This window comes from Solanum stenotomum, chromosome 5, assembly GCF_019186545.1.
Source record: "Solanum stenotomum isolate F172 chromosome 5, ASM1918654v1, whole genome shotgun sequence".
Classification (NCBI taxonomy): Eukaryota; Viridiplantae; Streptophyta; class Magnoliopsida; order Solanales; family Solanaceae; genus Solanum; species Solanum stenotomum.
Genome location: NC_064286.1, coordinates 41935458 through 41957490, shown reverse-complemented (window position 1 = coordinate 41957490; position 22033 = coordinate 41935458). Strand labels below are relative to the sequence as shown.

The window sequence follows — 22033 nt, the reverse complement described above, 5'->3', positions numbered from 1 at the left end:
GGGTGATGCCTTTTGGTCTCAAGAATGCCGGCGCTACTTACATGAGGGTCATGCCGACCATCTTTCACGATATGATTCACAAAGAGATTGAAGTGTATGTAGATGATGTCATAATCAAGTCCCGCGAGAGTTCAGATCACTTGACTAACTTGAGGAAATTCTTTGATTGTTTGCACCGATACAATTTGAAGTTAAATCCCGCCAAATGTTCTTTTGGAGTACCAGCTGGCAAGTTGTTGGGATTTATAGTTATTAGGAGGGGCATAGAGCTTGACCCTTCCAAGATCAAGGCGATTCAAGAATTACCTCTTCCGAAGACCAAGAAAGAGGTGATGAGTTTTCTGGGAAGGTTGAACTACATCAGTCGGTTCATAGCTCAATCCACCGTGGTGTGTGAGCCCATCTTCAAGTTGAAAAAAGATGTCTCGACCAAGTGGACCGGAGAATGTCAAACTGCTTTTGATGCCATCAAGAACTATTTGTCCAATCCATCGGTGTTGGTCCCTTCGCGAGAAGGGAGTCCGTTATTGCTATATTTATTGGTCTCGGATAATGCATTGGGATGCGTGCTTGATCAACATGATGAGTGCTCGTTACACTCTTTTGGAGAGAACATGTTGTGCTTTGACCTTGATTAATTAGAAGTTGAGACATTATTTGTCTTCATACACCACATACCTTATTTCTAGGATAGATCCATTGAAGTATATTTTCCAAAAAGCAATGCCGATCGGGAAGTTGGCAAAATAGCAAATGCTTTTGAGTGAGTTTGATATTTTGTATGTGACCCAGAAGGCGATAAAAGCACAAGTCTTAGCCTATCAAATCCAGTTGATGAAGAGTATGAACCGCTCAAGACTTGTTTTCTTGACGAGGAAGTTTCATTTGTGGGTGAAGATATTTTTGAAGCATACCCTGGTTGGAGAGTGTTTTTTGATGGAGCGGCGAATCATCAAGGGAAAAGTATCAGAGAAATCTTAGTGTCAAAATTTGGTCAGCATTATCCTATGGAGGGGCTAAACTCCGATTTGATTGCACAAACAACATGGCTGAGTGTGAAGCTTGTATCCTTGGGTTGAAGATGACCATTGATATGAATGTTCACGAGTTGCTGGTTATTAGAGATTCAGATTTGCTGATTCATCAGGTTCAATGAGAATGGGCTGTGAAGAACCCAAATATCACGCCGTACGTGCAGTATATACAGAAGTTGTGTAAGAGATTCACAAGATTGAATTCAAACATACTCCCAGGACACAAAACGAGTTGGCCGATGCTTTTCCCACCATCGGCTCAATGATCAAACATCCAGACACAAGTCATATTGATCCAGTGGATATAGAGATAAAAGAGCAGCATGTCCATTGTTCATATGTTGAAGCGGAACCATATGGTTTGCCTTGGTATTTTGACTTCAAGAAGTATTTAGAGACCTGGACTTATCCTGAGAATGCAACGTTCAACCAGAAGAAGTCGATACACTGTATGACCCTCAATTTCTTCGAAAGTGGAGAAATCCTTTATAAGAAGACTCCAGATTTAGGTCTTCTCAGATGTGTTGATGCTAGTGAAGCTGTAAAGCTTCTGGAACAGATACATGTCGGAGTTTGTGGTACTCACATGAATGGACTTACTTTGGCGAGGAAGATCCTCCGAGGCGGTTATTTTTGGATGACTATGGAACATGATTGTTGCAATGTTGTGCAGAACTGTCATAAATGTCAAGTACATGGTGATTTGATTCGAGTGCCGCCTCACGAACTCAATGCTATGAGTTCGCCTTGACTGTTTGTAGCTTGGGGCATGGATGTCATTGGCCCAATAGAGCCAGCCGCCTCTAACGGACACAAATTCATTTTGGTTGCCATTGACTACTTCACCAAGTGGGTAGAAGTAGCTTCGTACAAATCGGTAACCAAGAAAGTTGTAGTTGATTTTGTTCGCAACAACCTGATATGTAGGTTTGGAGTGCCAAAATTCATCATTACTGATAATGGAGCGAATCTTAACAGTCACTTGATGAGAGACATATGTGAACAATTCAAGATTATTCACCGAAACTCAACCGCTTATCGTCCCCAAATGAATGGAGTTGTAGAAGCAGCCAATAAGAACATAAAGAAGATTTTGAGGAAAATGATTGATAATCGCAGAGGTTGACATGAGATGCTGCCATATGCTTTGTTGGGTTACCGAACGACTGTCAGAACATCAGTTGGAGCTACTCCATATTTTCTAGTATATGGAACAAAAGCAGTTGAATTGAGTGATGTTGAATGGGTTCGTAAGCGGATTGATTAATTAACATTGATTGATGAGAAGATAATGGTTGTTGTTTGTCATGGGCAATTGTATCGACAAAGAATGATTCGTACTTTTCACAAGAAAGTGAGAGCCAGAATGTTTGAGATTGGTCAGTTAGTTCTCAAACGTATTTTCCCTCACCAGGATGAATATAAAGGGAAATTTGCACCAAATTGGCAAGGACCCTACATGGTTCGCAAAGTCTTATCCAGAGATGCCTTGGTCCTGTCGGAGATGGACTGAACCGAATGGCCAAAACCAATCAACTCAGATGCTATCAAGAGACACTGTGTGTGAAGTTTCTATTTGTATTTTCTGTCATTTCCTTGTAATCGTTCTATTTGCTTGTAATCGTTTATGTTAAAATTTTCTCCCTCTTGTAATGAACTAAGTCTGACCTGAATTCTCAAGAATGAGATACGTAGGCAGCCTATGTCGGCCTCGGTCACCCCTTTATCCCTTTTTAATATTTTCCTTGTATTTGAGCTACGTTCGACCTGAATTCTCAAGAATAAGATACATAGGCAGCTATGTCGGCCTCGGTCGGTTTTTTTGTAACTTTTTCTTATTTTTGTTAGTCCTCGAGAGGGGGACTACGTTTGACCTGATTTCTGCCTCAACGGGATACGTAGGTGCCACAACGGCTCGATCATATTTCCCGTAAGATTTCTATTTTTCTTACAATAGAAACTGGGACAGAATTTATGAGGGGAACTCAAAAATTCTCAAGAAGAAGATCTCTCCAACAAAGTCCAGACTGAAGTTACTTTAGAGTTTGCAACTAGGACAGTTTTTGAGAAGATCTCAAAAATTCCATCATTTGATCACCAACAGTTCGAAATAAGCCAAGACAATTAACTAAGACAGAAATTTTGAGGATGGCCTCAAAATTTCAACAGGGTTTATCGGCAATTAGAGCAACTTTGAATACTTCCCAGTAAGTAATCAGATAGATCTCGAGACATTACCTCCAAATGGCGTTCATTGAGCTTTACGTGACATGACACTTGACAGTGACTTTTTCCAAACATTACTTTTGAAAATCTATTTTCCTTAAAAGCTTTTCCTTAATGTTCTAATTATTTTTGCATAAAAATATTTTGTCTTATCTATCAAGAGGCGGGAGATCAGAGAAATCAACCTGAGATAGCAACACAAGGAGCAGACAACCGAAGAGATCGACACAGATCAGTTCATTTTTTAAACTAACAATTTTTCTGTGGATGCAGGTCTATAGGTTTACCTCAAAGCCAATATATTCTTCCATTCAATGAATATGGAGAAGTCAAAAGGGAGAAGAGCTCACCAAATTGGCAACTTTTCTGTGGATGCATGAAATATTTTATGCTTCTTATACCAAGAATTGGGAATATGAGTAGCATTACTTTATTCAAATTCTCAGCAAGGCAAGGTTCATAATGAACACGCAACTATGTTTAGAGATGGAACAAATGAAAACCTCGAAGACAGAAACTTTATTGTTTTCCATCAACTAAAGATATCTAGAAGACGTTTATCTGCATTATATTATCAGATATAATAATATCTCTTACCCCGAGGGTCATTTATGTTGTATTGTCAAATGAGGCGATACCACTACTCCGAGGGTCATTTTTATTTATATTGTCGATTGAGACGATAACATTGTCCAAGAGATACCCAGAAGATCACCTATGTTGTTGGGTGAAGCATCATCTTTGTTCGGTATCAGGGAGGCATCATCAAAAGGTTCATGCATAGCAAGAGAAAGAAGTCATGCATCGTGGAAAAGTCATGCATAGAAAGAGAAAAAACTCATGTATCGCGGAGAAGTCATGCATAGCAAGAGGAAATCATGCATAACAGAGAAATAAATTATGCATCGCAGAGAAGTCATGCATAGCAAGAGAAGGAAGTTATGCATTGCGAGAGAAGGAAATCATGCATAGCAAGAGAAAAAAGTTATGCATCGCGGAGAAGTTATGCATAGCAAGAGAAAATCATGCATAGCAAGAGAAGAGTCATGCATCGCAAGAGAAGGAAGTCATACATCGCAAGAGAAAGATTCATGTATAGCAAGAGAAGGAAGTCATGCATTGCATGAGAAGAAAATCATGCCTAGCAAGAGAAGAGTCATGCATCGCAAGTGAAAAGAATCATACATCGCAAGAGAAGGAGTTATGCATCACAAAAGAGAGATTTACCCATCACAAGAGAATCAACATCAATTGCATCATTTTTCTTTGCAAAGACGACATGAAGAGAACTATCAACATATTACATCAGCTTATTTTATTACTTTGACATCAAAGGAAGAGTAAATTGAAAATTATATTGCAAACATGAGACACAAACTTTATTTGCTTCACGTCAAACTCGATGGATTTGACGTCAAATGTTCAAGGAGAGCCATTAAGTGTCAACACGGTAACAGACACTATCTCCCCATTTGAATTGCATTTTATGCTAATGAGTTTTATCTCAGTCTTTGTCAAGAGCATCCGAGAGGATGAATTCTCAAAGCAAACCACAGGTGCGGATGACATAAAAAAGGATGCAGCACAACGTAGAACCTTTTCTTAGCAACAAACTGGGACATAGTCCAAAGAGGAGTGTCAAACTCTTGGCACGCGAGTAGAGGAGCGACTTCCACCACAATCAAACCACACCCCTATCAGAAGGCATGTGGGTTTATCTTTAGGTTTGTCGTTTTCAGTTTCGCATCCGAAAATTTTGGTCTCTACCGGAAGCAACTTTCCAATCTGAGTGACAATGCACCAAGATATTTGGAAACTATGTCTGTGTAAGTTCTTAATTATGGGTGTGAAGCGCGCCACACTCATGGCTAAGAGGTTGCAAGCCTCCTTTTCATACTCGACTTACTTTGTCACTTTTCCAGAACCAAAGGTTATCTTGCATAATAGATTTTCTTTTTAATGGGTAGAGTCGATCTACAAGGAGTCTGATTCCCTAGGTCGAGGGATATGTAGGCGGGCTCGATGTTGAAAACTCGGCTGTATTCCAACATTCCCTCTTAAATCCTATTTCCGAGCATTCTAATTTCTTCATAATTCAATATCAAGATGACTTCTAAATTCTTTCAAAATCATGCGTGAAATCAAGCGTATCAAACTACAAGTGGCCTAAATTCTCATATAGCCCGAGATATGTAGGAAACCCATTTTCGGGGTTCGGCCATAATTCCTAAGTCCGTACAAAAATCCCATTTTAGTAGAAGATAAAGATGTGGTCGGTCAAAATTTGGATTAGTCAATGTCATTTTTCTCGAATTTCTTGCATCTATCCGAGTCAAACGAGGGACAGTTGTTGACACCTAATTTTGACCCTCCCTGATAAGAATTAATTCACGAGCTTCTCAATTTTCAAACGATTTAGAATAATTAGTTTTATAAAATTCAAATATTTCTCGAGGATACTTTAAGTAAGCCTAGTCGATTTTTATAGTATTTCATAATTATATGTATAATTAGTGTTTCTTAAACATTCAAAAAAATTTTAAAAAAGATTTTAATTTTAGCAAGCACTTTATTAAATTAGTTTAGTTTAAATTATGACTATAATTTTGAATGATTTAGTATATAATTAAATTAACTATTTTATTTCGTTAAGATTAAGAAGCTCATAAATTAATTATATTATTTCGTCTCATTTTTGTCGTCAACCGAGTTCGCCAATCTAATTCAATTTCGCTAAAGTTTCAAATTAAAAATTGGTTACAACTGTAATTCAATTACTAATACAGTCATTCCCTATTTTGGACTTCAATTTTTAAAAGGACCGACTTTGGGCTCTTATTTGCAAATCCCGGCAGCCCACAATTCTCATCCCTGCCATTTTAAGATTTTGAACCCATTTCCCTTGTTCTCCATTAATTCCCAACCAATCCCAACTTCTATTAATTCAGTTTATACATCCCAGCCCATTTCCATTACGACCCGGCCCAATCCCTATTCAAAAGAGACACAGAACATTAACAGAACCCAACAACATTCTTCCCAGAAACATTACAACAATTCATTCCAGCGTCTTCTTTGCTATAACAGCAGCAAAAGCATCTGCCAGCCACGCCTCTCGTCTTTGGGGCCATAAGATCGCTCCGCGTGGCATGGGTCTCCCCTTGCCCCTTTCAGAATGAACTTGAAGCTTTAGAAAAAGATGTTTTTCTGGATTTGTGAAAGACTTTTTGAGTTTGAATTCGAAATGGGTCTTGTCTCATCCGAATTTTGACCCCTTTCCCCCATTTTCTAACCCTAGTTTCCCTTATAAATTCCCCGTCTTCTTCATTGTGTGGGGTTGGTGAAAATATTGGGAAAACGTTGGAAGAGTTTGAATGGAGAGACAGTGAACAGGAACTAAAAGAAAAAGTGTTATTTTACGTTGAGGGAGCTAGTGAAAGGAAGAAAAGAAAAAAAAACACAAAGTTTATGAAGAGGAAAAACAGAAGTATATCTTAGGGCGATAACTCTTCTACAACTAAGTTTATGAATTCATTACTTTGGAGTTTAAGATTCCGTCGGGATTCTATGTTGCTAGTGGTGGAAAGCTTTGCTTAGGTCAAATTCTTAGTTCGCTGCTTCAAAAGACGTACAGTTCTTTTACCTTTAACTTTTCCTCCGTTAATTTCAAAATTTTAGAATATTAGTAGTTTTAAAGTGAAATGGTGAAATGATATTTCTTGAATCAGTTTCTCGATTTTATTCTGAAAGCTAGCTGAGCCTCTATCTCGTTTGTTCGAAATGGTTTGATGGTTCATATGGTTTGTACCTAAAATGTGTTGGCCATATTGTTCTATGTTCTTTGATTTTTTTCCTTGTGTTCCTAGCTGTCTCCTCTCATTTAGTCGAAATAGTGTTTATGCCGTTTGGATTTTGATTCTTTGTCGGTGTTTGTAACTCATCTATTTCAATGCATCGATTTAACTAAGTTTATTGTTATTTTTCTAAAAAAAATAAATAAAAATAGTCTTCTGGTCTTCATATAATGTGAAGATATCCATTTTGATTTCAACTGGCCGTCCTCCTTAGTAAGCTTGTTTTGCTATCCTTATGTTAATTCCCCTTTCAAATTTTACTGTCATTACACATGCATATGCCTGGGAATTTCCTTGTTTTAGTCTAATGTGAAATTTGTTACTTTCTAACATGTATTAAATTTCTTCTAGTCCATGTTAAGTCTTAAGATAAGTAGTAAAGGTTTTTCTTGCTAACTCAATGTGTTTCTTTTGTGTTTCTAAAGGTTATAAATAATTGGGTCTAGCCATGCCTTAGAGTCAAGTATTTTCTAAGTGTTTTATTCATATGTTCTAGCTAGGTGCCTTATCTCATATGCTTTATTTATTTTTTTAAAAAAAAAAACTGTTTTTCGTTAATATTACATGATTGATAGCTTAAGCGGAGAAATCTATTTGTATCGATATGGTATTACCTCCTCTGCTTATATATATATATATATATATTGATCTTATCGAATCATCGACTTTCTTGTTGCTTGTTGGTGCGCATTGTGCAACAGTCATTAGATTAGGTTGATATTTACTCCTAGTTTGAAGGCCCTGACTACCACTTGATTTTTGAGCTCATAGTCATTGCTATTTATTTTCTTATGTTGTCTTAACTTGATTAATTTGTTTGGCCTTAGCTTGAATGTGTGATTCACTTTGATGCGTTTATTATTTTGCAACTGATTAATCTTCATTGTCATTCAAATGTATCTTTTAAGATATTAATTTCGAATACTAATCCTTATAACCTTTTGTGCATGTGAAATTTTCCTTGAGTTCATCGTGAACTCATCTTACTATTTGCATTTTCGAGAGAGCCGTAAAGGCTCAGATTCCCTTTCTGAGTTAGCCAGCTATAAAAATCGACGAACGGATCTTGAAATTGGAAGAATGCGAAAGCGGAGGAGAATTGAAAAGATTGGGCCAAAGGCCCACACTTTATACAAAAAATGTATTTTTGTTATTATTGGGCCTAAGCCCATTTAGTCATTATGTTTATTATTTTGTTAGAATTTAGGACAGGTGAAAAATTTGGCCTAAGGCCCAAGGAAAACTATTTCTTTTATGTTAGTATAGGACAGGTGCAGTTGACTCAAATGGGCCGAAGGACCAAAATGAAAATGGGCCCAAGTACTGGTCCATGCAGACAGAAAAAACCATACATGGGCCCAAATCTCTTTCCCTCCTTCCTTGGTTGTGTTTGTTAACTCTCTATTATCTGTTATTAATCTTAAAGTTTTAAAAAAATTCAAAATCCCCAAAAGACGCCCATTTTGAATTAATTACTTAACTAAATTATTCGTCTTTACTTGACTTAATAAGTTTACAAAATATTTCACTTAGATAATATTTAAATATTTCCCTTTTTCCCCTTTAAAAATAGTTCTAACTACAAAATAATTCAATTTTGCAATTCAGGCTAAGTTAAAATTATTTTAGCTAAATGATTAATTGTCGGATAACCGCATTAGCGGGTGTTCTAGATGCTTTAAAATCCTTCCTAGAACACTAATAAGAACCCTGAACCCCTTTTAAGTTTTCATTAGGTTTTTGATTTAGTCTTTTGAAAATGATAGTTTTCTTAATTTTACTTTAAAATTAAGTGACGACTCTTAAACCAGTCCAATTATAATGTCTTAATAAAACACTTACGTGTTTGAAGGATGTATGCATTGTTTGACAAATTGTTGTGTCTTCGGTTTGGGAGGTATCTAACTAATTGTATGTTTTTGTAGATGGCCAAGCAACACTTAAGTTTCAAAATGATCACCGAGACGCCAAACCTCCTATGTGTATGGTGGTACATTATCAACGCATATCAGAAAAGAGAACTTTCCATTCACTTGGGTCACCTCCCATTGATAATGAATCTCAATGTTTGGCCTTAGTTCATTCAGGTGGTCACTCGATTTTGGGATGATCAGAGAATGGTGTTTCGCTTCAGAGATGTCGAAATGCCACCTACTGTTGAAGAAATCAAAGATTGTTTTGACAACGTCGGAATGTGCCAGAAGAGGAAAAATCATCCAGATCATCACATTTTGCTACCGGATAAGCAGACCAGCAAAGAACTGAAAAACATATTGTTACTGGTAAATGCGGACTGGCTACACACCTTGAGTATTCCATTTGTGAAGTTCTATGAATGATGGGGGCATGAGAACTATTATAAGAATTTTACCAATGAGTTTCTCGATTATGGTAGTTGGAGGCATACTCAAACTCTAGCATTTGTCGTATGCCTATTAGGAATGATCAACATATTACATCAGTCTATTTTATTACTTCGACATCAAAGAAATAGTACATTGAAGATTATATTGCAAATATAATCCACAAGCTTTATTTGCTTTACGTCAAACTGGAGGAAGCTGACGTCGAGCGTCCAAGGAGAACAATTAAGTGTCAACGCGGTAAAAGACACCATCTCCCCATTTGAATTGCATTTTATGCTAATGAGTTTTATCTCAGTCTTATTCGAGAGCATCCCAAGAGTATGAATTCTCAAACAGACCACATGTGCGAACGACATCAAAAAAGGATGCAGCACAACGTGAAACTTTTTCTTAGCAACAAACTGGACATAGTCCAAAAAGGAATGTCAAACTCTTAGGATCCGAGCAGAGGAGCGACTTCCACCACAATCAAACCACACCCCTATCAAAAGGCATGCGGGTTTTTTTTAGGGTGTCTTGGTTTCAATTTCACATCCGGAAATTTTGGTCTCCACCGAAGGCATCTTTCCAATCTAAGTGACAATGCACCAAGAGCTTTGGAAATTATGTCTGTGTAAGTTCTTAAGTATGGGTGTGAAGCGCACCACATGCATGGCTAAGGGGTTGCAAGCCTCCTTTTCATACTCGACTTACTTTGTCGCTTTTTCCAAAACCAAAGGTTAACTTGCATAATAGATTTCCCTTTTCAATAGATTGATTAGAACTACAAGCAGCCTGATTCCCCAAGTTGAGGAATATGTAGGCGCGATCAATGTTGAAAACTCAGTTGTATTCTGACATTCTCTCTTAAATCTTATTCCCGAGCATTCTGGTACCTTCATAATTCGATATCAGGATGACTTTTGAATTCTTTCAGAATCATGAGTGAAATCAAGCATATCGAACTACAAGTGGCCTGAATTCTCATATAACTTGAGATATGTAGGAGGCCCATTTCCGGGGTTAGATCATAATTCCTAAAGTCCGTACCAAAATCCTTTTTTCCAGAAATGACGAATACGTGGTCGGTCAAAATGGGATTCATCAAATTCATTTTCCTCGGATTTCTTTCATCAACTCAAGTAAAACGAGGGACAGTTGTTGACACTCAATTTTGACCCTCCCCGATAACAATTAATTTTCGAGCTTCTTAATTTTCAAACGATTTAAAATAATTGACCTTACAAAATTCAAAATACTTTTTTCAAGTTAGTTTCTAAATAGTTTTTTCACTTTTTAATAATTTTAAAATAATATATGTATATTTTTTGAATTTTATAAATATTCGAAAATCGTCTCAAAAGGTTTTATTTAATCGAATATTTGGTTAGTTTGCATAGTTATTTAATAGTTTATAATTTTGAGTTAATTAGTGTGAATTTTTTTTTTATTTTATACATAATCAAATTAATTATTTTATTTCGTGAAAGGTAAGAAGCTCATTAATTGATTATATTAATTCGTCCTATTTAAGTTTTAGTCGAATTTGTTGATTACACTCGATTTGGCTAAACTCTTAAATTCAAAGGACCCATGTTGGGCCTTTTTATTCCATTCGGCCGACCCAGCCCACCACTTTTTCAATTCCAGCAATTCCCTCCAGCAACCCATTTCAATTTTCTCTTTTCTCCAATCAATCCCAACTCCCTAGCCCACGAATAATACCAAACCCAACCAAAAATCAACAATCTGCATACCAATTTTCCCCAACTCAATTCATTGCTCCATGTCCACACTTTCCTCTCCGACCCGGCCCATTTCTTTATCCCAAAAAATCAAGACATTTCCAATATTCCCAACGACAGCAGCAACATACCAAAACGACCAAACCCTTTTTTTCCATTCTAATCCCAGCGCGTAAACAACAACAAAAAGCAGCAGCGTCTTCAAAAGCGCCTCCATCAGCAAATACACGACGTCAACAAATGATTCTAGCTACATGACAACAACAACGGACACATACGAAGAAATTCGAGACGGAACAATACACGACGACTTCACGCTTTGTACGCGCGCAGGTAGTACGCTGCAAATTTTTGTTTGCTTCTTCCCGTCTCTCTCCAGCTTGTTCAGTCGCAGCAGCAAGAAAAAGGCATGCATCTGTCTCCCTTTCCTCTTCCGAAATGGGTTGAAAATCTCAAAAAAAGTATGCCTGCCTTTAATGGTGAAATTTTTTTTTTATTTGAATTTCGATTTGGGCCTTTTCTATCCAAATTTTGGTCCGTTTCCCCCCAATTTGGAACCTTAATTGTTTCCTATAAAACTTCATGTTCTTCACTGCGAAGGGGCCAAAAATTTTGAGTTGGAGAAATATTGGAGACAGAGAGTTGTAAAAGATTGGAGATTTTTAGTTGGCATTTTTCTAATAGATATACTGAGAGAAACAATGGCAAGGAATGGCTATAAAATACCAACAAAAAATAGAAAAGAAAATGAGTTTCGAGCTCGAGGTTCACTCTTTTATCCTGTTTGTCATCCTCCCGGTCCATTGAAAGTGTTGTGGTTTGAGGTTGGTCATGGAAGGTTCTTCTTCGTGCTTAGCTCATCTTTCCTGGTTCGCTGCCCTAAAAGAGGTAAACACCTTTCCTTAAACTCTATTTCGTTAGACATTTAGTTGTTGCGCTTCCTGTTCCTGTTTCCTCTCAATTATGCCATGGTGTTCTTCATGTTACAATTGGATAAGTTTGATGTTTGTTTTAGCTAAATTCTCTGTTGTGTCGAAATCTTGTCTACTGTTCCATAGAAGTATGTCTGAAAGTTTTCTGTGCTTTGTTCTTTTCTGATAAGTTGTTAGTATTATCTTCATAATCTCAATTGTCGAACCTGATTAGCATGCCCAGTTTGTCTCCCTATTATTCATCTGTGTTTGTAAGAATTCATTAAGAATTCATTGCTTGTTTAGGTGTTTATCAACATTTATGCTTATTTTTGCAAATAATCATTTCACAACTTCTTGTTTGTGCTATTGACATCCCTCAAACAGGTTTGTTGCTCGGATTCTCTGTTGAATACCATTGTCATGATGCCTGTTCGTTCATTAGCATTTTTTGGTTCTATTGTTGATGTTCTTCGGTTAAATACTTTCTCAAATCTCAAGCTATTATCCTTTCTCGCCTTGGCACCTCCCCAAGCTTGTTTCAGTAATCGTCTCCCTTAGAAAAATTCTAGAATCACTATTCTACCAACACAGTTATTTCTCTCGTAATCTTTACCCAAGGTGTGATTTTGTTTAGCTCTAGGTTTGTTACAGACACCTTCTAGCTTGCTATTTTCTTAAGTTTTTATTTCATTTTGTGAGAACATATTGCTATGGTTAATCATACTTGAGATAGAATAACAAGTGCATATATGATTGGACCGTTTGGTGTATTACTGCACTAGATGCCTTGACCCTTTAGTTAACTATTTGTGGATACATTAAATACTCGTTAAGTTGTAAAGAGTTTGGGTTCTTGTTTTCCATTAAAATTAGGAGTAGAATTTATGAATTTTCTTTCTTCTTTATCATAGTATTACTATTTTCCATGTTAGTTTAATTATTGTATATGTGATTTGTGTTGGTCATAATTTTAAATAGCTATTGGTTTGATCACAGATTTCTCTCCTTTAATTAATTAACTTTTGTGTTGAATAAGTGATCAAGCCTTATCTGTGTTTTTCCTATTGTGATTATGTAGAATAATCATGCACTTTGTTTTGGTCTCATATGGGTAATGATGAACATGCCACGGGCACATTTTATTTGATCACCATAGAGTTCTTTCCTCTTTTGTTCTCATGGAAATTTAGCATCTGTTTAAAGTAAGACTCTTAATATTGTATTGAACAAGTTACTTACTAATCCATTTATCTTTTGTTGCATGTGAAATTCGGTCGGGTTAACTATGAACTCCTACCTTCTTTCTTGCATTTTGAGAGTGCCATAAAGGCTCAAATTCCTTTTTTTCGAGTCAACCGGCTATTGAATCGATGAATAGGGTTTGAAGCAGATTTACAAGATTGTATACACTAGTATACATCTAGTGTATACGAAAGAGGGAATATGGGCCTATAGGCCCCAAATTTCGAAAAAATTGTATTTTGTTACTTTGGGCCTAAGCCCCTCTCATTTCGCTTATTATTATTTTGTTAGAAGTTTAGGACAGGTGCAGGTGACTCAAATGGACCAAAGGCCCTAAATGAAAATGCGCCCAAATACTAGCCCAGGCGGACAGGAAATTTGGATTTGGGCCCAAGTCTCTTTCCCTCTTTGCTTTATTGGGTTTGTTTACTGACCGATATCTGCTAATTAAATCTTAAGGTTTTTTGAAAGAAAAAAAAATTAAATCCCCGAAAGACACCCATTCTGAGTTAATTGCTTAACTAAGTTATTCATCTTTTACTTGACTTAATAAATAAATAAATAAGTTTAAAAAATATTTCATTTAGGTAATATTTCAATATTTTTCTTTTAAAATGGTCCTAACTATAAAATTGTTCAATTCAAATTAAGTCAAACGAATTTAGCCAAATAATTAATTGCCAGATAACAACATATTATCAGGCGTTTCGGGTGCCTTAAATCACTTCTCAAAATGCTAATAAGAACCCCGAACCCCTTTTAAGTTTTCATTAGATTTTCTGTTTTAGTCTTTTGAAAACAATGATTTTCTTAATTTTACTTTAAATTAAGTGGCGACTCTAAACCAGTCTAAGTATGTTTTTAAATAAAACAATCAATTTATATCCAATAAATATTAGATATAAATTGTTAAAAGGGTTGAAAAGAGAAACACTTCTATTAATTGTTAAAAGGGTTGGAAAGAGGGACCCTCCTCGCACCGTCGTTGTCGTCGCTCGCTCGGCCCAGGCTTCAGCTTCAGATCGATCGATAGATTATTTTTTGGACAAAGTTTGTTTTAATTGTTTAGTTAATTATTTATTAAATTAATTAAATTAAATTAAATGGACAAAACATTTCAATTAATTAGTTAATTAACTGAAATGTTCCGACCCGACTCAGATTAAACTTTCCCGTTTTATTTAAATTTCCCTCCGTTGGAAATGACTGTTCTGAAAGGTTGCAACTTTCAGGACGTAACAACCATGACCGTTTGAAAGGTTGCAAACTTTCATTAATGGTCGTGTGGATTCTGGAAGGGTGCAACCTTTCAGAATCAATTTCTCTTGGCTATAAATACCCCTGATTCTTCAGATTTTTTCCTTACGAATTTTTCTGATTTCTTCTTCTTCTTCTGCACAAAGTTTCTTCGTGTACTTTACTGTCGTTGAGTGGCTCGCTGACACCAACGTTTTGGGTATCAATACACTGGTGATTGAGATCATTCTATCCTGGGAGGACATTTTCCAAATCAAACCTCAGATACTAGAGGGGAATAATTTTCTTAAGGGGACACTGTGTATTCCGTGGACTTGATCTTTTTCTGTTATGATTTTCCAGATTCTGGTAAGTTTACAGATTTTAGTTTTTTGTGAATTAATTTATGTTCATCTATTTCTTCACTGGTTTGGATAAACTTTGGTAACTTCGTGTTTCTACAAAGTTTGTTGAATCAGTAATATTGATTTTTAACACAGATTGCTAGCATACATTACATTACAACTCATATATATCTATTACAATTCCATGCATAATATAAACGAAACAAATGATCCCTAATAGGATAATCCAAGGACGGTAGAAATAGCGCTTCACATGTCACTTTTAGACTCTATTTTTGAAAAATAACCAATATCGTAAAACAGAAATTGGTTATTTTCAAATTAAGGAGCTGAAAAGTGCCTATTTGTAAATTTTACCTTGCAAACACCTACCACAAAATAAAATATTATAGATGCATTTTGTACTTTGACCAACTTTAGACCAAGTACAAATAACTTATTACGATCTTTAACAAAATAGATTCCTAGAGATGAGATCAATTTGCTTTGACCATGGAATTATCTTCTTGGAGCTTTATGTTACTCTTCTCCTCTATCATCTTATTCTCTTTCTTGTCTTTGAAATTATTGTTTTGTGGTGGTTTAGTTTTTATGGGTGGCCTTGGTGGTGGCCTCCTTGTTGTAGTCATGCATCTCCTACAAATTAAACACAAAAAGGCCAACAAATTCAAAAGGCAATATAATCAATTGGAAATATATCCCATGAATGTAAATGAGTGACTGACAAAATTTACTCTGCTAAATTATGGAACTCCAACATCAACTTTAAGAAAAAGGTCATTCAAGATATGACTTAGTGATCAATAAAGAGGATCGATAACCAAAAGGTTTCACGTTCACACTCCAAGGTGATTTCTTCATAATCGTCAAAATCCTTGGTGGACTAAGTTGTCCAGTACCTACGTTGGTGGGATATAGCAGATAACTTGAGGAATTGGAATTTGTTTTTATCAAATTTACCTCTCTATTTTTGGCTAAGGTTTAGAATTGTTCTTCGTTATACTTTAGGTTGCAGATCCATTAGGGTTAAGGAAATATATGAAACGATTTTCTAACACGAGAGTATGTATGGCCCCAAAAATATAATCAATGTGACTATGCGAATTAAGATATATCATATAGTAGACGGATATTTTTCACAATTTTTTTTCCTTAAATAAAGATGATATCATTTTTCAGATATGCATACATTTTCTTAATGAAAATAGCTAAGATGATAACTTACATTGTTGTTATTGTCTTGAGTAGACATGGCTTGAAACTGGGAAATGTTAGCATGGTTTTGGACACTAAGCTACCTGAAATTTGAAATTTACTTAGGAAAATTAATGAGAGGAATGAGTATCTAGCAAATCTTGTTATAATATATAAAGAAAAATATGGCACACTGTTATCAATGTATAGGGCAATCATTGACCCCACCCTACCCAAAAAAAAAAAAACAAGAAGTATTATAAAGTGGCTTTATTTTTTTAGTGAAAGATGACAATATTCTTCACTCTTCAGTTCACATTCCAAAATACTGTTTTTTTATTCATGTTTTTACACTCACTGTTAATCTTGTTGTCACCTACTGTCTTTCTTTAGTTTTTTCTCCAATTAATTTTGGTCAAGAATATCTTTTTCCACACATGATCGATTGGCTTATTGGAAGACAAGACAAATGAAACATTTTTTCCACCAATTATGAGAAACGAAGAGGATTTTGAATATTCCATTGGTTTAGTCAATTAAGAGAAAAAAAAAATACATTATTACATTTCACATATTTAAAAGTGATAAAAATATTTCATTTTTTTGGTCAATTTCACATATCAGAAAAGAAGTGCATACACATACCAATAATTACCTACTACATGTCAATTATTTTTAATTTCTTTTTTCATATATGTTATTTCTTTTTCTTTTTTTTAACAAAGAATTTCTCTTTTCTTTTTCTACATTGGTTCATGTATGATGGACTGCAGTAACCCCAACAATTTTACCACATAGGATCATAAAGGGAATAAATCCACTTTGAACAGGAATAAGGGGGTACCGAGACATTTTCTTAATTAATTTCAGTGTCTTTTTTTTTTTTTTTAAATGTTATAGTTAGAGGGGGAGGTGGGAGGGCCCAGGGGGTAGTAATTTATTTTCTCATCAATTAATCATGAAGGGTAAATGAAGAAGTATAATAAATTTTTGTGTTGGTTATTCCCTAAATATACATTTTCGTTTTTCAATAAATATATAAAAAGGAGGGAAATAAAATAAATTACATTTGAGAATAATACATGAAGTACTTCTTTAAGAGAAAAACTTTTCCTTGTTAGCTAACTGGGACTTAGTAATTAATCCTATTAAACTATGGGGGGTTGGGTCTTCAAAAGTCAAATGGAAAAAATTTCAACATGCTAGCAAATTTAAATGGGAGATTTAGCAATACGAAAAATCCTCTTTGGGTTAGAGTCTTAGAAAAAAAATAAAAATAAGAACCATAACCTCCTATTAACTATATTTGGAAGAGCCTCATAAAATTATACATTTTATTTAAAAAAAGGTATACCCTAGAATATTAGAAATCGAGATGGAATATATACACCTATGTTGGACTTCAGTAACCCCAACCTTTTTTACTCCTCTTCGCTGCCAACGGTGATCCTCTAGCATACCACTGTTATAAAGTTAACTCAATTATTGGTATCGCCTAATCAAAATTAAAATTGAAAAATAAAAATAACTATCAAAATCAATGGCTAAGTTAAACGGTAGGAATGAAATTTCTTCTATTTTCTCCCATGGTTAATCTTTTTTTGTTTACTTTGCTTTTTATTTTTGCTCAAAATAAAGATGTTTTTTATTTGCAAAGTCTCTCTGTATTTTCTACTTGGTCTGAACATCACCCCCCTCCCCCACCCCGACTCTCTCTTTGTCGTCGCCCTCAATACTCCGACGCTTCCCTTACCGGCCCTTTTTGATCTTCCTCCACCACCTCACTCTGCTTTCATCTCTTTCTCTTTCCAATAGTCTCATATTTTTTATCTTCTCAGCTAAACAAAAGTCTCCTTTAAAATCTAAGTCTTCTTACTAGAAGATGGTAAAAGGAGAAGAAGAATTGGAAAAAAAAAATACATAGTCTAAAAAGAAAATAATATTTCTAATTAAATAAATTTTGAAAGAAATAAAATAATATTTTTTGCATATCTCACTCGCTAGTGGCAAATGAAATACACTTTATGTACCACATATGATCATAAAGGATAATAAATCTACTTTCAACAAAAATAAAAGGGTATCAGGATTTTTTTAATAGTTCTAGTCTTTTTCTTAAAAAATGTTATAGTTAAAGAGGAGGGGGGGAGGGGGGGGGGAGGTTAATGATGTATTTTCTTGTCAATTAATCATAAAAAGCAAATGAAAAGGTATGATAAAATCTCGTGTTGGTTGTTCTCTAAATATAAATTTTTATTTTTCAATATATAAAAGGTGATAAATAAAATCAATTATATTTGAGAATAACACATGAAGTACTTGTTTGAGAGTAAAACTTTCTCTTGTTCAATTTTAAAGAAAATTTGAAATCTTTAAAGAATTTTTAACTCAAAAAACTAATTAAGTGTCTAATATTTCAGTCAGAGGTTAAATATACCTAAAAGTTATTTTTAATGTTGAATGACAGTAAGATTGTAACCATGACCTCTTTTCTTTGACATCATATTAAGGACTTGTTTGACTATAGATAGTGAAAACACTTTCTAGATTATTTTTTTTATATATGTTTGACGTTATAGTATAGAATTTGTCTAGATTTCGAGAGATTTTGGAAAACCCCAAAATCTACTAAAAACAATTTTTTGGCAAAAAATAGTTATTGATTTCTTTTTAAATTTTAAAACTTACCCAAAAATTTTAAAAGACCCCAAACTATTGATGGCCCCAACTAATTCCTATCTACCATTTTCGGTCATTTAGGCTAGAAATGCATGCTCACCGTGATTATAAGATGGTTCGTAGAATATGAAAAGATTATAGTAAAGAATATAGTTAATTACTATTGTTGTTATTTTTTTTTAACTAATGGATCTTCATAACTAATTATAATTTAACGAATTATAGTAGCTAGTAATTGTTTTATATATTAATGATTTTAGGATAATATATTATCTTGTTTATTATAAAAACGATAATTGTATGCCAAACTTATGAATAATTTTGATAGATTTTAGAATTTGGATGACCTTGATCATTTTAGAGTGGAAGACCCAAAAATAGGAATTGATCGATGTACACGACACTTGAAGTTGTTGTCCCAGCATAGTGGTTTTGCTCCTCGTAATAGATTCAAACTTTCAAAGGTAACACGTAGGATTCATTCTACTTTAGTAGAGAACTTGGAGCCAGCAACGTTAGAGACAGTTGACTAAGAGTCGATCCTCGTGGAAGCCATTTCGATATGCTTTGATGCTTGAAAAGTTGAGATGAGACGTAGAGATCGTCCCATTGGGCGTGCCAAAATTTGTAGAAGACGGTAAAATTTATGTCGAGAAAATAATAATAAAGACTGAAAATATCATAATAATTGTATTTATTTGATTTCAAAATATATATATATATATATATGAGGGTTACAATCTCTATGAATCCTCTGATTCATCTTTGCAAATATAAATTCAAGGATTGTTGAAGCTTGAACATGTTCTTGGATTCAAGGGTATTCGAGATTGATCTTGAATTGTAATGAACTTGATCTTGAGTTATTCTTGAACTTTATATTTCCTTATACTTGAATTCAAGGGCTTTTGAGCTTGTTCTTGATTATGGTGGTCTTGATCTTGAGTTGTTCTTGAATTTGATCTTGACTTGTAATTGAATTCAAGAGCTTTTAAGCTTGTTCTTGAATCTAGTGGTCTTTATCTTGAGTTATTCTTGAACTTGAATATTTGAGTGCTTGAATCTTTGAACTTAATTTGTAGCTTGTAGAGAAATTTAATGCATTTGATCCACGAGCTCTCTCTAGCTTCTCATTTGAATTTAGGTGTCTTTTTTTTAAAATTATGTGACCCCTATTTATAGTTGTAGAATTAAGGAGTTATGATGAAAATAGGTTTTCCTTTGTCCAGTCAGATTTAAGTGACATGATATATTGAACTTTAGTAAAGTGGACTCGTCATTTGTAGCCATAATCAATGGATTGATCCAATGAAATTGAACTTTAATTAAATTCATATTTATTGTACTTAAATGATTGATCTAATTATATTAATTCTGGTCCATTTCCCCCCAATTTGGAACACTAAGTTTTCCCTATAAATAATTCATCTTCTTCACTGCGAAGGGGCCGAGAATTTTGAGTTGGAGAAATATTGGAGATAGAGAGTTGTAAAAGGTTGGAGATTTTTAGTTGGCATTTTTCTAATAGATATACAGAGAGCAAAAATAGAAAAGGAATAACTATAAAATACCTACAAAAACAGAGAAGAAAACGAGTTTTGAGTTCGAGTTTCACTCTTTTATCTCATTTGTCATCCTCCCGGTCCATTGAAAGTGTTGTGGTTTGAGGTTGGTCGTGGAAGGTTCTTCTTCGTGCTTAGCTCGTCTTTCTGGTTCGCTGTCCGAAAAGAGGTAAAAACCTTTCCTTAAACTCTATTTCGTTGGACATTTAGTTGTTGTGCTTGTTGTTCCTGTTTCCTCTCAATTATGTCTTGGTGTTCTTCATGTTATAATTGGATAAATTTGATGTTTGTTTTAGCTAAATTCTCTATTTGAGTCGAAATCTTGTATACTGTTCCATAGAAGTATGTCTGAAAGTTTTCAGTGCTTTGTTCTTTTCTGATCAGTTGTTAGAATTATCTTCATAATCTCAATTGTCGAACCTGATTAGCAAGCCCAGTTTGTCTCCCTGTTGTTCATCTGTGTTTGTAAGAATTCATTGCTTGTTTAGGTGTCTATCAATATTTATGCTTATTTTTGCAAATAATAATTACACAGCTTCTTGTTTGTGCTATTGACATCCCTCAAACATGCTTTTTGCTCGAATTCTCTGTTGAATACCATTGTCATGATGCCTATTTCATTCATTAGCATTTTTTGGTTCTATTGTTCATGTTCTACAGTTAAATACTTTTTCGAATCTCAAGCTATTATCCTTTTTCGCCTTGGCACCTCCCCAAGCTTGTTTCAGTAATTGTCTCCCCTTAGAAAATTCTAGAATCACTATTCTGCCAACACAGTTATTTCTCTCGTAGTCTTTGCCCAAGGTGTGATTTTGTTTAGCTCTAGGTTTGTTACAGACACCTTCTATCTTGCTATTTTCTTAAGTTTTTTATTTTATTTTGTGAGAACATGTTGCTATGGTTAATCATACTTGAGATAGAATAACAAGTGCATATTTGATTGGATCATATTGTGTATTACTGCACTAGATGCCTTCACCCTTTAGTTAACTATTTGTGGATACATTAAATACTCGTTAAGTTGTAAAGAGTTTGGGTTCTTGTTTTCCATTAAAATTAGGAGTAGCATTTATGAATTTTCTTTCTTCTTTATCATAGTATTACTATTTGCCATGTTAGTTTAATTATTGTATATGTGATTTGTGTTGGTCATAATTTTAAATAGCTACTGGTTTGATCACAAGTTTCTCTCTTTTAAATTAATTAACTTTTGTGTTGACTGAGTGATCAAGCCTTATCTGTATTTTTCTTATTGTGATTATGTAGAATAATCATGCACTTTGTTTTGGTCTCATATGGGTAATGATGAACATGCCACAGGCACATTTTATTTGATCACCATAGAGTTCTTTCCTCTTTTGTTCACGTGGAAATTTAGCATCTGTTTGAAGTAAGACTCTTAATATTGTATTGAAAAGTTACTAATCCATTTATCTTTTGTTGCATGTGAAATCAGGTCGGGTTCACTATGAACTCCTACCTTCTTTCTTGCATTTCGGAAGAGCCATAAAGGCTCAAATTCCTTCTTTTCGAGTCAGCCGACAATTGAATCAATGAATAGGGTTTGGAGCAGATATACAAGATTGTATACACTAGTATACATCTAGTGTATACGAAAGAGGGAAAATGGGCCTAAA

General features: G+C 34.7%; 1 long non-coding RNA gene across 1 annotated transcript; it reads right to left on the bottom strand.

Annotated features, from left to right (window-relative positions):
- Positions 1-15093: 15093 nt before the first annotated feature.
- Positions 15094-16372, bottom strand: LOC125864881 (uncharacterized). The gene is made up of 2 exons (XR_007446291.1): positions 16187-16372; positions 15094-15597 (listed from the first exon to the last, which is right to left on the bottom strand). It is a non-coding gene; the product is annotated as an uncharacterized LOC125864881 (long non-coding RNA).
- Between the last annotated feature and the right edge of the window lie 5661 nt (positions 16373-22033).